We start from the raw sequence: 17,700 nt of genomic DNA on the forward strand, positions 1-17,700 counted from the left end.
GGAAATCGAACTTGCGCATCGCAAGTTGAACTCCCTAACCACCAGCCCTTGCCATGGCCCCTGCCATATACACAGAAAGAAGTTAGAGCAAAGAGAATTAACAACTGTGTATTCTAGTGTTAACACTCATCGTACAGCTTAACTAATTCATATTATTCGTATTTAAAATCGATAATAATAAGGCCCAGCATGGCCAGGTGGTTAAGATACTCGACTCGTGATCTGAGGGTCGCGGGTTCGAATCTCCGTCATACCAAACATGCTCACCCTTTCAGCCATGGGGGCGTTATAATGTGACGGTTAATCCCACTATTCTTTGGTAAAAGAGTAGCCCAAGAGATGGCGATGGGTGGTGATGACTAGCTGCCTTTCCTCTAGACTTACACTGCTAAATTAGGGACGGTTAGCGCAGATAGCCCTCGTGTAGCTTTGCTCGAAATTAAAAACCAAACAACACCAATAAGTACTTTTTCATCATAATAAGGTTTATTCAAACGTCATTATAAAGATTTACAGTCAACAGAACTGACTATGGAGAAAATTGAAGTATTTTAGTATAAAAACTCAAATACATACAAAACTCATGTGAAGCACTAGTTGTCTGTTATTATGATCCACACTTCATCGTACACGAAATACAAGTACATTATTAATAAGTCGTCTCATAGCACCTTCATCATCTCTGACTGATGGTTGTCGCACTAGTCGACCATCCAGACAATTCTTACATCACTGATTCCCTAGAAAAGGCAAACACCAGCAATAATGTACAAATCTTTCTAACAGACAGCGGGCAAATAATTATAACATTATTTTATAGAAGCTACAGAATGTTACTCATAAACAAAAAGGCTAAATATCAATTTAAAGGACTTCTTTAACACGAACTACTTATATATATATCTGTTATATGGTGTAATATGTAAACATTTCCGATAAAAGCTCAGTGCCACCAGACACGTATTGCAACCATTCTTTCTTAATTAAGGACTGTATGATATAGAACTTTAAAAATGTCAATGAAGTCTCATAGAATTTGAACAACAAAAATATGTACTATTTCTCTATATATAATTTCTTTAATAAGATTGGATTAATACATGTGTCCGGTGAGACGTGTACTATAGACATCCCCGGCTGTATTTGTCCAATGACATGTATAGTACAGACATCCTGTGCTGTATTTGTTCAGTGACATGTATAATATAGATATCGTGTGTGTCCAAAAGGCAACAACCAAACGAAAACTGCTGGACGCTATTTCCTTGTTATTTTATAAGCACTGGTTTAATACCCACCCATTACACTAATAAAATATACTAACCATTTTTACCACGTTCTTATAACTGAAACCAAACTTACAAATCTAATCCGGTCGTGAGCACCATATTTTTTGCTTTATGTGTATAATACTAACCAGATTACTCACGCTATCGAAGAAATTAACTATTTCTCAAAACTCCGGAAGTTCTCTTCACAAGCTAAGAAATATAAACATGAATTACACGTTAGCATTAAAAAAAATTACAAATATCGTACTTGTTGAAAAATACATTTTCCATACTTAAACATACTGTTAGAATATCTGTAAAGTTCAAGATTTTTGGAACCTTTAACACAGTTGAAATATGAAAGGTAATGTAGCAAGGGCATTATTTACTTAGAATGGTGAATTACCATTCGATATTTGAAGTTTTTCATCGTGAATGCATTGAATGATTTGAAGTTTAAATGTTATAGATAGGAGAGTGATTATGTTATTCTCATACATCTTGGACTAAACCAACTTAACTGCTCAGTTGAAAAAATGTATTGTTTGTAGGTAACAGGGGCTTACTTGTACATCTCAAGTATGATCGTTTTAAGTCCAGTACTGTTAACTCATAATCACCAATGACCCTAGCTAACTTGCAATTTCAGTCCCTAAATACTATAACATATTGATAACTACGGTCCAAGGTTTGCGTCGCTACAAAAACAAAAAATCACTCTCCTCAGTCTGGATCTATGAGTGCGTTAGAGGCGTGACTGTCAAATATCACTACAGGATGAGAGTTGGTGATGGGAAATATTGACTGGTTGACTTACCATTGTATAATCTATCAGTGTAAACTTAGTAACGACTCGTGCAGATAGCCCTTGCGTACAGCTGGGCATGAATATCCTAACCAATCAGATTCAATTAGGTAAAGACTGAAAACAACTTGGTTTCACTAGTCAGACCAGTTCAACGTGGACAAATCAGGCATGAACATACGTATATATAATATAAATTGATATCTGATAATGAACACGCAGACGTTGCTGGGTTTCATGTAAGAGCGTGAAATGTTGATAAATGATTTTTATTAGCGTGTGTAATTCTCAGGATCATAATTCTTCACACCTTATATCTTACACCTTATGCACAAACTGGCAGTTGTGTGTGTAGCAGATGTTGTTCATTAGCGTGCGTGTAAGGAAGTAAACTACATACGGAGTTCTAATATGTTAACAAACGTGGCAATCCATGTAAAATACGTTACATATTACAATTTCAAATAGCCTAAAGCTGAGTTAATTGATAATTTAAATTTAGAAGGTAATTAAATGTCGATATGTATCCAATTTATGACACTTTCCAACAATACTGATACACAGTTTTCTTTCTTCATACAAATATATTTTAATATATAAACAATAATACAATTTAGAATAACAGTAAGAAGGTAGAATGCCATCTCTCAAGAGCACCTTGTTATTTTGGATCGTAACACACTAGATTTGATCTGTTTAGCACCGAGGTGGTAAATAACCTGTTTAAACAATCCCAACATAAAATATGTTCCTTGATCAGACTGAATTTATTTTGGCAAGCCAACAAAAGTAAATAAATTAATCAGAGCCTTAGGAATATTTGGGGCTGTGGATATGTACGTAATCGTCAACAAATACTGGTTCCCTGACTGATTTTCTGAGAAAAGCCCAACAAAATCAACAATCTCATGACTGAAGGGTTCTTTGAAAGCTAGGAGAGATTTCAAAGGAGCAACAGAAGTTTTCTGATTTGGTTTTACAACCAATTTACAGAAATTACAAGCTTTACAAAACTGAGAAATATTTTGCCTAATTTTTGCGTAAAAGATACGTCTCACAATTTTTTCACATGTTTATGGACACCTAAATGACTTCCAATGAGAGTTTATGAGCAAATTTCAGTATTTCAGAATGATGTTCTTTTGTAACAACGATTTGAGAAACTAAAGCCCAGTCTTCTGAAGCACGTCTGGTCATAAGCGCACCATTTAAAAATAATTTGGCGCTTCTTACATTTCAACTTTTGGGAGTGCACATTTAAATATTGTAGAGATCTACGGATCCTTTTGTTTTCTTGTTCAGCAATCAGTTCACTTCTAGCAAATGGAACGTATGTCAATCATTATCACTCACCGAGGAATCGACAGTAAGACATCAACCACAACATCCATGTCAGATCCAAAAAAATATCTAGCCAAATCTATAATATCGTCCTCTCCATACGCGTATATCATTTATTTTTGGTTTATGATATCAACACACTAGATCTTGCCTCATTTTCTTTTTCTTTTTTCAAACACAAACAGTCAGGCGTTTTTACAAAAAATGGCAGACAGGACTTGATTATTTCGAACTAAAATAGCTGTGTTTTTAGAAGAATCTCAAGTTTATTGGACTGAACAGATACACGTTTTTCTTGAGATGGTCGGGGTTTCTTTTTATGAAAAGTGAGTTTATTTGTTAAAGTGTAATCAACAGAAAAACCAATTGCTTCCTGTAGTGTTTCAACTTTCTCTTCATCCAAGTAAGTTTTAAGATCGTCACAGGTACAACGTTTAACTTCCTAAATTAAATTGTCTTAATTTGTCAAAATATGGATAGAAGTACACCATCGATCAAAATAAACCACCTTGTTCAGGGATAAGTTTCATATACGTTTGATTCTCTTGCTTGCAATAATCTCGAATTTTTTTGTGATAAGCTCATGTGCTTTGAGAATAGCTGTTTTAACCTCATCAAACTTCTTACAATATTTAGCGATGGAGAGAGAGCGTCATAAACTTTTGTGCTTTATCAATTAAAACTCTTTGTAAAATAACCCCTAGTTGCACAGAGGTATGTCTGCAGAATCACACTGTTGCAAACCAGGTTTCGATACCCGTGATGGGTAGAACACAGATAGTCCATCGTGTAGCTTTGTGTTTAATTTCCATTAATCAATTGTAATAATAATGACCATTTTTGTCGGTCATTTCTTGATTCGTGTAACCTTCTTAAAATGTTGGAAATATTATTCAACTTAATTTTCAGTGAATGATGGTACTGTAACATTGAGTTCAAAGTTCTCATTTTACTTTGGTTGATTCTATTTGAGTCTAGGTTCCATTTCTTTCAGCCTAATTTCTTTTTCGACTTCAATGCTAACTTTTACGGTTGCGAGATATTTATCTTCTCTTTCAGCTTCGATACGAGCTTATTTTTTCTCGGCTTTAATAGAAACTTGTTCGGCCTCGACACGTTTATTTTCTCTTTCATCTTTGATACAAGTTCATTCTTTCTCGGCCTTGATGCAAGCTTGATCTCTAACTTATCTATATTATTCAATTTTGATTGACTAGTGGAGATACTAGAATATTCCACTAGCACCTTCTCCGACAACAAATAATCATCGGCTAGTATTTTAATAATGTGGGTTTTTCAGTTCATTTTTTCCAAATGATTCCTTAACCTCTGGTTCTTAAACTTGGGCAATTTAGAACAATTCACTTTTGTTATATCTTCTTAGTTGTTCGAGAGAGAGTGATTAAAAAAATGTTGGTAATCAAACAAGATCAAATATTGTTGACATTGAAAATATAAATTGAATTGTGATTTGAATGGTAACGTAGACCGAACTTTGTCTCTGATTCTGATCTCGGACACGAACTCCTTATTTATTATATTATGTATCATTGCCTCGAACAGCATGAAACTGAGTTAAGCGATAATTTAAATATAGAAGTTAATTAAATGTCGATATGTATCAAATTTATGACACAGTTTCTTTTTTAATACAACTATATTTTAATATACAAACAATAATACAAGTCAGAGCAACGGTTATTACAAATAATGATATATGTACGAAAGTTTTAAACACTTACAAGCGATGTTGAACATACTTAACAATACACTTAACAGAAAGCTAGCTAGCTAGCTTTGCGTCCTTCGTTCTTCGCTTATTATGCACCAAAGTTTTCATCACTGAATTCATAAAATGTCTTCGTAAAATTTCTAATGTCCGATGTAAATCTGCTGAAGAATAAATGGTTTGTTATGTTCGAGATATATAAACATTCCTGGTCAAATATCTGAAGTTTCTCGATTAATAACCGTTATTCATAGTTATAGCTTCCGAGATTTATAGTATACTAATGATAACAAATCAGTAATATATATGTATACTGTATCTTATCGCGTCGCGTTGGTCACATTTATAGGTGTGATGAGAGTTTCTAGAAATAGAAATTTCAGCCTGCACAACAGTATTCACGATACACTAGTGTAATCGTGCACACATGTATTGTTAATTCTTACACTCGAGAATCTTCTACAAATTTAGAGAATAGGTGAGAATTTCGCAATACATATTGAACAGCACAAGTTATGTACCTTTTTAAATATAAATTTAACTTTAAAAACACTGGTTTTAATAGTGATGTATGATAGTAAATCCGTCACACTATGTATAGTGAACTATGTCCGGAACTTAAAATGCCATGGGCATGGCACGACATCTGTCATAAAGCACAAAATAAGGCAGACCAGTATTAGGGTAAATGTAATGAAATATATGACACGGACATAGTTCTTAACTTAATATATTTTATTAGTCGTTTAATTATTTATTATAATCGTTAGTGCTGTCATGACGATTCTATGTAGAAAACTGTACGTGGTTAGTACTTTGTATTGTTTGTTTTTAAATTTCACGCAAAATTACACGAGGGCTATTTACGTTAGCCGTCCATAATTTAGCAATGTAAGACTAGAGGGAAAGCAGCTAGTCATCACCATCCCCCGCCAACTCTTGGGTTACTGTTTTACCAACGAATAATGGGATTGACCGTCACATTGTAACGCTCCCACGGCTGAAAGGACAAGCAAGTTTGGTGTGAGGCGGGTTCGAACCCTCCCATTCCGAGCCCATACTGTGTATTGTGTACTGTGTGTGGAGCCTAAATTAATAGACTGATTTGAATTGGGTATTTTTATTTACTTACTAAAAATGTGTATAGATATTTGGGTATTATGAGTTTCAAATGTTGGTTAAAACTTTATTTTCTCTGTTAAAATTGTCTTTGCAGCCTTCTTTGTACCATTTCTTTAATAAAATGAACATAGAATCCTGTATTTAAACACTCTACATATTATTTAATTGAGGTTCTAGTTGAGTTAAAATGTGTGCAAGACAATGTTTTCAAACACGCAAACTCTGTTGACGCCCGGCTTGAGATATTGTTTTACAATTTTTCTCACTAAATGGCAACTACTATAATACACCTTAATATTACATGTCTTTCGTTTAATCACGCAAATTATGATATATTGTTTTACCTCACTAAGCAGTATAAATAATCGTCATTTAGTAAAGACCAAGGAAATGAGTAATATTGAATATAAAGTTTCTATATCTGGATGGTAATGAAGTTAAGAACATTTTCAGTAAAGTTTAAATTAACCGTATAATCACTGTTTACGTGCAATTAGGATTAACTCATGAACTGAACCAAATCGTTCATGGAAAATCAGCGTAGTTAATGGTCTTCGTGACAAAGTATGTTTAATAACTGTAGAAAAAACAACAGCAAAGTTACGTGTCGTAACAATCACTAACAAATATACACAAGATCAAGATGAATGGTAAAATATATAGTGTTAAACAGTTATAATGTTAACCTTCATACATTAAATAAATTGGATACAAAATCACTAGTAGGCTAATAGAAAATCGACTCATCGGTTTAAAATTTTTGAACAATTGCTTTTTGGAAAAAAGACTCAACAAGCCTTATTAATTCTATTCTACTTTGAAAAGAAAATTATTTTGCTAGGAATTATCGTCTACTTAACAAATTCTACGTCATGTTATTTAACATTGTGAAATAAAATGATATTTTGTATTATTGTGGAACAATTCATTCAAAGATTCGGTTTCTTATAAGTTTATTTTGTTTTACTATTGTTCTTGTAGTTGAAAGGTTTATGTGTGTGCTTGATTTATCACATCAAATACATAAGAAGAAATATAGAAAACTGTAATCTGAAACAAGAACAACAAAAAATTAATTCAAAATAATTTTGATAAAATATTTAGACTAAGAAGTAAGTAGAAATTAAAAGTGTCCCCATCTAATTCATACGTTATTTTATGATTGAGTTTGTCTCAAAATCGACCTTTTTAATTTACTTTTTATGTATGCATGTGTCTTTTCCGAAAGGGCTTGAAGGCTTATAACAATACAATTCGAGGTTCGTTGTCTGCTAGGTAACTATCAGGATTATTTTTGGTTATTTTATTATTTTCTTTTAAACATTACATTATTTTGTTGTTATTATAATTGGATACTGCGAATTTTCTGATTTTTGAATTAAATTTGCGGCATCCAAATGTAATAATAACAAACTGATGTTTTGTTTTGTTTGTTTTTAATGGGCTATCAATATCGAAAATGTAACTGGGGAACAAATCTAATGCATGTAGGAAGTTTACGCAGAACATAAGTATATGTTACCAAGTTTTGAAGTGTTTCTCACACGTTAACGAATAAATTTCAGCCGTAGTTACGATGTTGACACCTACCAGCATTCATTTTCAACTACAAAATCACTGATTGACCCTCTAAGAACGGCAAAACGCCCCCAAGCATAAAATCAATCATACAGATTATGAGGCGTTTCCTCCATTACTGTTCTGTTGAATATAAATTTCTAGCAATGCCTGAAAAATATAGAGCAACCATTGCACACGCAACAAACAAATCACCAATCTTTACTTTTATTGGCGAAAACTTCCGGATCCTATTATCCATAAAACTCCCTACTTAACTTTTGTTTACTTTTCCGTGGGCGGTGCCGCTTACAACAGCAATAGTGACTGGATTACCGCGTGCCTGGTGTTTCTTGCTTCACCCGACTGCTCGGGAGAACTGAGAGAATTACTCGCGGTGCTCGCCAGAGAACATTCGGCTAAGATAAAACAACACGAACCTCCATTTCCTTCATGTTATCGTTCATATCTATTTCTCCTTATATAATCATTGTATCGGTATTCCAGATTACTTTAGAAATAAGTTTTCATAATAACTCATTTTTTACAAAATAGCGTACGTTTTCAACGTTTACTTCAAAACTTTAAACATTTGATAACTTATTTTCAAAAGCATTTTCTCATTATAACCTTCCTATTATAAAAAAAATAATAATAATAACCTTTTGGCTGAATTATGTATTTCCATGTTTATATTAAGACAAGGAATAAAATGTGCTATTAAGCTATGTTTGTATATCGGTAAATCTACGAATTTATAAGGCTAAAATTAGGCGTTTGATTCTCCTTGGTGGACAGAGCAGATGGCCCAATGTGGTCTTCCTATAAGAAAGACACACTCATTAAAAACACGACAATACTTGGTCTCTTATTTTTCATTCTTTATTGTTTTTCGACTTCTTATGATATGATTTGGATTACATTCAATTCTTTTCGTAAATTTCCAAAGACACTTGATAACGTAACTTTATAGAAAATCTATAAAAAACATTTTAGGTACAATTTTACAAATTAAAAATATTTAACCTACAAATATAATATACAAGTATAATCTATATATATATAATACATCATAATAGACTAAAAATAAGTTAAATGCATTAAACATATTTAATGGGTTTTCTATTCCTTTATCGTTTTTCTTGAAATTTATACATTACAATATTTCCAACATTGTATTTTACATAATGCTGTCGTCACTATCAGGGTTGCACCAGAAATGAGACACACCAAAAGTTCATTGAAAAATATACAAAACTACTTCCTGAAAGTCCAGGTAACCTTTGACGTCGTTAAACTCCCTTGTTATATCACTCATTCAGTCACATCACCATTTTCAGTTTGCCTAATAAAAGCCCAACTTTTGAAAGCTTTACAGGGTTTTTATTATTGTTATAATATATATATATATATATATATATACCATTAATATTATCCATGAGTTATCCCATTTATTATGGTATGTAAAATTGCAAACAATTATTATTTTACAACGTATTTAAATTGTTATATATTTCATATGAGTACTGTTACTGTTTGTTTCTATTTATAATGGTATGTACACCTGCAAACAATTATTATTTTAAAACATATTTAAATTGTTGCATATTTCATATTGGTATTATTTCATATCACTTGAGCTTATAGAAAAAAATTATATGAGATTGCACTTGCAGTGTAAGTCCACACTGAGTGCGAATAAAATAGAAATTACATCAATAGAACAATTTAGATCTAAATAGAGACAAACAGTACTAATATGAAATATACAACAATTTAAATATGTTTTAAATAATAATTCTTATATATTTCATATCAGTACTGTTACTGTTTGTTTCTATTTATTATGGTATGTAAACCTGCAAACAATTATTATATTAAAACATATTTAAATTGTTGTATATTTCATATTAGTACTGTTACTGTTTGTTTCTATTTTGATCTAAATTGTTCTATTCATGTAATTTCAATTTTATTTGCAGTCATGTGGAATTACACTGCAAGTGCAATCTCATTTTTTTTTTCTATAAGCTCAAGTCAAACTTGTTACATAAAGATAAAGACCCGGCATGGCCAGGTGGTTAAGGCACTCGACTGGTAATCCGAGGGTCGCGGGTTGGAATCCACGTCACATCAAACATGCTCGTCTTTTCCCCTGTGGCCGCGTTATTATGTGATGGCCAATTCCACTATTTGTTGGTAAAAGAGTATCCCAAGAGTTGGCGGTGTGTGGTGATGACTAGCTGCCTTCCCGCTAGTCTTACACTGCTAAATTAGGGACGGCTAACGCAGATAGCCCTTGCGTAGCTTTGCACGAAATTAAAAAACAAACAAAACTTAAAGATAATATTAACAAGTGATTTCTTTAATGTGTATTTAATATTCATAAATAAAATATTTTGAGCTAAGCTTGTTCATTACGACAAAGTTTTAGCTATCACTAACGTGATGCAAAAATATGTGTTTTATAAGTCGCTGTACCATGATTCTTACTACTACTACAAAAAAAAAAACGATTATTAGAAAACATCATGAAGATGGTGCCAAAATAAATCAGTTATCTACTCGACAATCGTTTAAACAACCTTCAGTAACAATTGTGATTCCCTTCATAATTTTACGTATTATAGAGAAAAACAGTATTTCTCAAATTAAAGGTAATAATCCTCCACAAAGTCTTGAACATTTCAAAAAGTACTAATCTACTGAAACATCTTGACATTTCTAAAAGTATTAATCCACATCGGCCCGGCATGGTCAAGCGTGTTAAGGCGTGCGACTCGTAATCTGAGGGTCGCGGGTTCGCATTCCCGTCGCGCTAAACATGCTCGCTCTTTCAGCCATGGGGGTGTATAATGTGACGGTCAATCCCATTATTCTTTGGTAAAAGAGTGGCCCAAGAGTTGGCGGTGGGTGGTGATGACTAGCTGCCTTCCCTCTAGTCTTACACTGCTAAATTAGGGACGGCTAGCACAGATAGCCCTCGAGTAGCTTTGTGCGAAATTCAAAAACAAACAAACAAACAATTAATCCACAATAACGTCTTAAACATTTCTAAAAGTATTAGTCCATTTCAACATCTTGAACATTTCTAAAACTATTAATCCACTCTAACATCATGAATTTTTCTGAAAGTATTGGTCCTCTATAACATCTTAAACATTTCTAAAAGTATTAGTCCATTACAACATCTTGAACATTTCTAAAAGTATTACTATACTATAGCACTTTGAATATTTTGAAAGTATTAGTCTAGTATAACATTTTTAGAAGTATTAATCCACTAAAACATCTAGAACGTTTCTAAAAGTATTGATCCTCTGTAGCATCTTAAACATTTCTAAAAGTATTAGTCCACTATAACATCTTGAACATTTCTAAAAGTATTACTATACTATAGCACTTTGAATATTTTGAAAGTATTAGTCTACTATAACATTTGTGGAAGTATTAATCCACTATAACGTCTTAAACGTTTCTAAAAGTATTAGTCCATTACAACATTTTGAGCATTTCTAAAGTATTAGTCAACTATAACATCTTGAACACTTTTAAAAGTATTAATCCACTACAATATATTGAACATTTCTAAAAGTATTAATCCGCTATGACGTCTTAAATATTTCTACAAGTATTAATCTACTAAAACATCTAGAACATTTCTAAAAGTATTAATCTTTTATAACATCATGAACTTTTCTACAAGTATTAGTCCTCTTTAACATCTTAAACATTTCTAAAAGTATTAGTCCACTGCAACATCTTGAACATTTCTAAAAGTATTACTCTACTATAGCACTTTGAATAGTTTTGAAAGTATAAGTCTAGTATAACATTTTTTAGAAGTATTAATCCACTATAACACCTTAAACATTTCTACAAGTATAAATCCACTAAAACATCTTGAACGTTTCAGGAAGTATTAATCCACTATAACATTTTGAACATTTCTAAAAGTACTAGTACATTATAGCACTTTGAACTTTTATAAACATAAAGTTTGTTTTGTTTTGAATATCGCGCAATGCTACACGAGGGCTACCTGCGCTACAAACATAAAGAGTTTTGAAGAATGATAAAAGATATTTTTTTAATTACATAAAACCATATCCATAGCTGTTTGTTTATCGAACGGGACATTTTGACTACTGAACAATGTTAAGAATAGTTAAATTTTATTCCTTTCTGACATATGATATTTCAACATCTGTTGGTGTCTTCTGTAAAACATATTTTAACCATACACATAAATTGGTTATTTGTGTATACTAACAGAGTTTTTTGTATTTTGTTTTTCTCTGCGTCTGATCACTTAGGTTGTTTCTCCTAGTTTATGTACATAGTAATATATTTTTTCTTTCCTATATTATTTTCTAAAATGGCTAGAATGCCAAATTTTCTGTAACCACAAGAAATGCATCGATACTGTTTTTTATGGTAAGATTAATACATTGCTCAAATGCATTTGCTTTAAAATATGAAGTAAAATGAATGAAACCAGTAAAAAATTTTGTTTCCAATAATCAGTAACTTATGGCTAGAATAAGCTTATTAATCGTAAGAAACAATAAAAACACGTATGGCAGTTTTGATATAAATTTAAAAATAAATGCTTCATTTTCGTTACGTAGATAAAACTGTGCAGTAGGAGATTCCGTTTATTATCGAAAAAAAATTATGATTTAATTTTAAAAACTATCACATAGATCCACGCTTTCAGGATATTTTCGTTGAATTAGATTAGTTACAGTTATAGTTTCAAGTCGAGAAACAATGAATTAATTTATTGCGCTTTTAGATTACGAAATCTGAGTAATCGCTTTTATACACTACACTAGCTAATTATCATGTTTTGTTGATTTCAGTGTATATATACTTCGAACTACTGAAATATGAAGATGGAAGTATAGAAGTTTGATTAGATTAATACTTTGATGGATGGTACTGTAACAGATATTTGTTCATTCAGAAGTCCGTGTTTCACCATTTCTCACGTTCAAAGTTGTAGTTAATGTGTGTTACTTATTTAAATGATATTTTAAAGCTGTTGAAGTAATGTTCTGGATCACCAGATATGTTCATCAGAACTTTGTTTCGAGTTCTACCTATTCATTTCCTTTTCTTTTTTATTTGTTTCAAGAAACAAAGTGCTTTACTGAGCACTTATATGACAACACAAAGAAAAGTCACTTTTGTTTTTAGTGACTTTTACATCAAGAAGTTGTTAGGAATTATATCGAGTAATAAATTTAGAATGTCAAACTTTATATTGTTGTTTTCAATACAAATAGCACAGTTGTTTTTCTTTGTTGGTGCAAAGCTAAACGATACGTTACCTGCATGTGCTGTGCTCACAGCATGTATCAAGATTCAAGTTTTAGTTATAAACCCACGAGTGACTACTGAACAATGGTCGTTTCTTTATTTTCCCAACGTTGATATATATATATATATTATTCTACCTTTATGTTAATTAATTGCATACTTTAAAAGAAATCATTTTACAAGTTAGTGATAAACTATACCAGTACCAAAGAAATATTCAAGAGAGAGTGTAATGTGTAGGAGACTACTAACGACATTATAGAAATAAATCTAGTTAGGGCGCTTCATGGTGGGTCTAGTGTGGTTTGGAAGTTAGGTGCTTCATGGTGGGTCTAATGTGGCTTGGATTTTTGTTTGTTTGTTTTGGAATTTCGCACAAAGCTACTATAGGGCTATCTGTGCTAGCCGTCCCTAATTTAGCAGTGTAAGACTAGGGGGAAGGCAGCTAGTCATCACCACCCACCGCCAACACTTGGGCTACTCTTTTACCAACGAAAAGTGGGATTGACCGTCACATTATAACGCCCCCACGGCTGGGAGGGCGAGCATGTTTAGCGCGACGCGGGCGCGAACCCGCGACCCTCGGATTACGAGTCGCGCGCCTTACGCGCTAGGCCATGCCGGGCCGTGTGCTTGGAAGTTAGGGCGCTTCATGGTGGGTCTAGTGTGACTTGGAAGTTAGGGCGCTTCATGGTGGGTCTAGTGTGACTTGGAAGTTAGGGCGCTTCATGGTGGGTCTAGTGTGGCTTGGAAGTTATGGTGGGTCTAATGTGGCTTGGAGTTTGGTTTTGCTTCATGGTGGGGCTATCTGTGCTGGTCCTAATTGTAGTGTGGAAGTTAGGGCGCTTCATGGTGGGTCTAGTGTGACTTGGAAGTTAGGGCGCTTCATGGTGGGTCTAGTGTGGCTTGGAAGTTAGGTGCTTCATGGTGAGTCTAGTGTGGCTTGGAAGTTAGGTGCTTCATGGTGAGTCTAGTGTGGCTTGGAAGTTATGGCGTTCAACTCGCAACGTGTGAGTTACGGGATCGAAATCTGTTACCTAAAATGTTTGCCTTTTCAACCATAAGGGCATTATAATGTTATTGTTAATCCCGCTAACCTTTGTAAAGAATAGCCTACGAGTTGGCATGAGGTGATATTAAATAATTGCTTTCCCTTTAATTTATAATTTCAAAATTAGGGATGGCTAACTCAGTTAACCCACGAATAGCTTTGAGCGAAATTTCACCAGCAAACCTTTCAACTTAAGAAAGTGGTACAGGTGTCACAAATTATGAAAAAATAAAATGTTCACATTTCACGAGCGTTTTAAGACAAACTTTCTTAGGTATAACATGTTTTACCATCGACATAAGTTTGCTCTTAAGAATTGATATAAGTGAAAAGTATAGTTCTTAGTTTCTCATGAGATGAATTTTTTTATTTAATATAAACAGTTATACTTCATATTGTAATTTAAACCACTGCAATGTGATTTAAAAACTTGAGAGCTATAACCCTTTTAAAAATATCCCTAGGCGTTCTTTCAATAAGAAAGAACAGAAAGCTGTGTGCTAAACGTTACATAATACTGAACTGTAACTTAAAAGTCAAATCTATAACCTTTGGAACCAGATTTGTTAGCTGTTGTAAACAAATTACATAACTGGTAAGTTTTGTTTGTTATCATTTTGTATTTGAGAGTAGCAGTGTATTTGTATTCGTCTATATAATATACGTAATAAATCAACGAAACGTCAAATAAATATATCTATTATTAACGAGTTACAGAATTTGATAACTGTATATATGGCGGGTATTTTTTCTCATAAAACAGACTCCAGTTGTACGCAAACCTCTCAGGTTTTTCTCGTAGTTTTTTGAAATGAAACCTGAATATTTCGTAAAATATCTCCTAAGTAGTTTCAAAAGTTATCTTAGGAAGTACTTGGATAAGAACGACTTATATAGTATCTTACAATTACAATGTATCAGGAACATGTAGATCCTATAGAACACATCGGATGGTCTGTTATATTAATTGGAATTTATATGATTTATTAATCACATTTTTTAAAGATTTGTGAACGTAACTTATCAATTTTTTTAATTATTTTAATGAAATATTTTTCAATTAAGAATAGTAACGATCTAAAACATTACACGTCATGCAATACTTTCTTAAACAGCGAGATTGATCAGTCGTGTTTAACAATGGTATCTTTTCAGTTTTTAATTAAAAAACAGTATATTTAAAAATAATGTTAATAAACTATTGCGATTTATGTTAAAATATTTTTAAATATCGTTATTTTATGAAGTTTCAAGTGGCGTTTAGCTTTATTTAAAGGCAAACACTTACTTATTTAGAAACTGTGAAAGAGTTTCTATGGAAGCTCGTCTCATAGTAGGAACGTTTTGTTCCCAACACGCTTTCGTTGAACTGACCCGAGCATTCTAAACCACTTATTATATGTCAACAAAATTAAACAGTAACAACTAATTTTTAAAAACTTAACTTATCAAACTTTATAAGTAAGAATATGAACTCTATAAATATAGCCTGAAAATCAGAAAAGAACAAATTCAAACAAAGTAAAAGTGTATGTATGTATGTATGTATGTATATGCTGATACCTTTCTTCCAAAGTCCCAAAGCTATATTTCTGCTCATACATGTATTTCAACACATTTATTTTATAATTACTTACAACTTTACTTTCAGAGTCTATAATCAACTTTAAAAGGGTCCTCGGCATGACCAGTTGGTTAAGGCACTCGACTTGTAATATAAGGGTCGCGGTTTCGAATCCCCGTCACCCCAAACATGCTCGCCCTTTCAGCCGTGGGGGCGTTATTATGTTACGGTCAATCTCACTATTCATTGGTAAAAGAGTAGTCCAAGAGTTGGCGGTAGGTGGTGATGACTAGCTGCCTTCCCTCTAGTCTTACACTGCTTAATTGGGGATGGTTAGCGCAAATAGCCCTCGTGTAGCTTTGCGCGTAATTAAAAAACAACAAACAAAATGTTATTTCAAATCAAATATCAAAGAGTTCCAAAAAGTAGCTTTTTTGAAACACGTGCATGAAGCTGTTCTTCTTCATTCGATCGTAATCCATCTAGATCTGGGATAGGCCACTTATGTATTTTGTATTAACTAATAATTTTTGCACTTGAATTTTTATCTCTGACAGCAATCCTAAAGGGCAAAGAAGCGCATGCGTAAAACTGATGCTCTTTCCAACTGAAATATACGTGGGGAAAACGTGCAAAAATTAACAAGGAACAGAAAAAAAAATCAATCACAAAGATTATAGAAGCTAAAAATTAAATTAAAAAATATGTCATGTCAGAATAATGAATCACACATAAATTATATTCCAAATAAATACTGTATTTTTGTAACAAACTCATGTCTCGTTTAAAGCTATGGAATTTGTAAATGTTGTTAAACATTTATATACTGATTACATGGATATAATACATTCTGTTTAATTACGAGGTACACTCGTAAATCAAACAAACTGCTAACATTCCCATCTACTTCATTTATTTTGTTCGGTCTTCCCAGCAGCATTAATTAACCATGAATTCTGTGAAGCTAATCTGTTACAACAATAGTAGCAAATCAAAGAATAGATTAAGCATTGTTGTTTTGATGAAGAAAATAAATTAACACATTCAAGGATGTTGTTGGTGTTGATATTAAAAACGGTTTTTTATGGTTGGGAATATTTTCGTATATTTTTTGTTTTCAGCATAATTCAGAGTGTGGAGGTTACAGCTATAGAGTACGAAATATTTAGCGTCGCATTTTTCAGCTTTATAAGTTGAAATAAAATTGATCGTCACAATATAACGCCCCCACGGCTGAAAGGGCGAGCATGTTTGATGTGACGGGGATTCGAACTAGCGACCCTCACATTAGGAGTCGAGTGTCTTCATCACCTCGCCATGCCGGGCCTAATCTTCTTTTATCTAGGGTGAATCTTAAATTTAAAGATAATGATAATAATATCACTAAACTCAAGAACAGATGTTGAATGTTGCTCTCGAAAAGTTGAAACTATTTTGAAATATTTTACTAATTTATAAACATCAAAATCAACATCCGTTGGAGTTCCCATTACAAAAAAATAATATTATTATGCATGTTTAAGAGAAGCTGGGGTTTAATCTTCAGAAAATGTCTGTTTTGGTTTTTATCAAATTCTATCTTCGTTCGTAAAGTTAATTATAGAGGTGATATTCAAATATAAATAATTTATGACAGATCTTTAGTTGGAACCACAAGTTGTGGTACAAATAGATATTCAATATCGAACATGTTGTGTTCTTCTAAGAGCTGTGAACGACTTTCCGCAATGTTTTAATCTTCCTAAATGTTTAAAACTCATTTTGAATTTCGGTACTTCGGGTTATTTACCAATACCTTCACTATGTTTACGTTGTTTGGAAAATATGAAATAAAAGTGATAATTGTGCACGCTATAATATTTATTTTGTTTCTAGTATTTTTGCTAATAAAAAACAACAAGCAAGAATATTAACGGTCACACTTAACAGTATATT

Source organism: Tachypleus tridentatus, chromosome 13 (genome assembly GCF_004210375.1).
Source record: "Tachypleus tridentatus isolate NWPU-2018 chromosome 13, ASM421037v1, whole genome shotgun sequence".
NCBI lineage: Eukaryota > Metazoa > Arthropoda > Merostomata > Xiphosura > Limulidae > Tachypleus > Tachypleus tridentatus.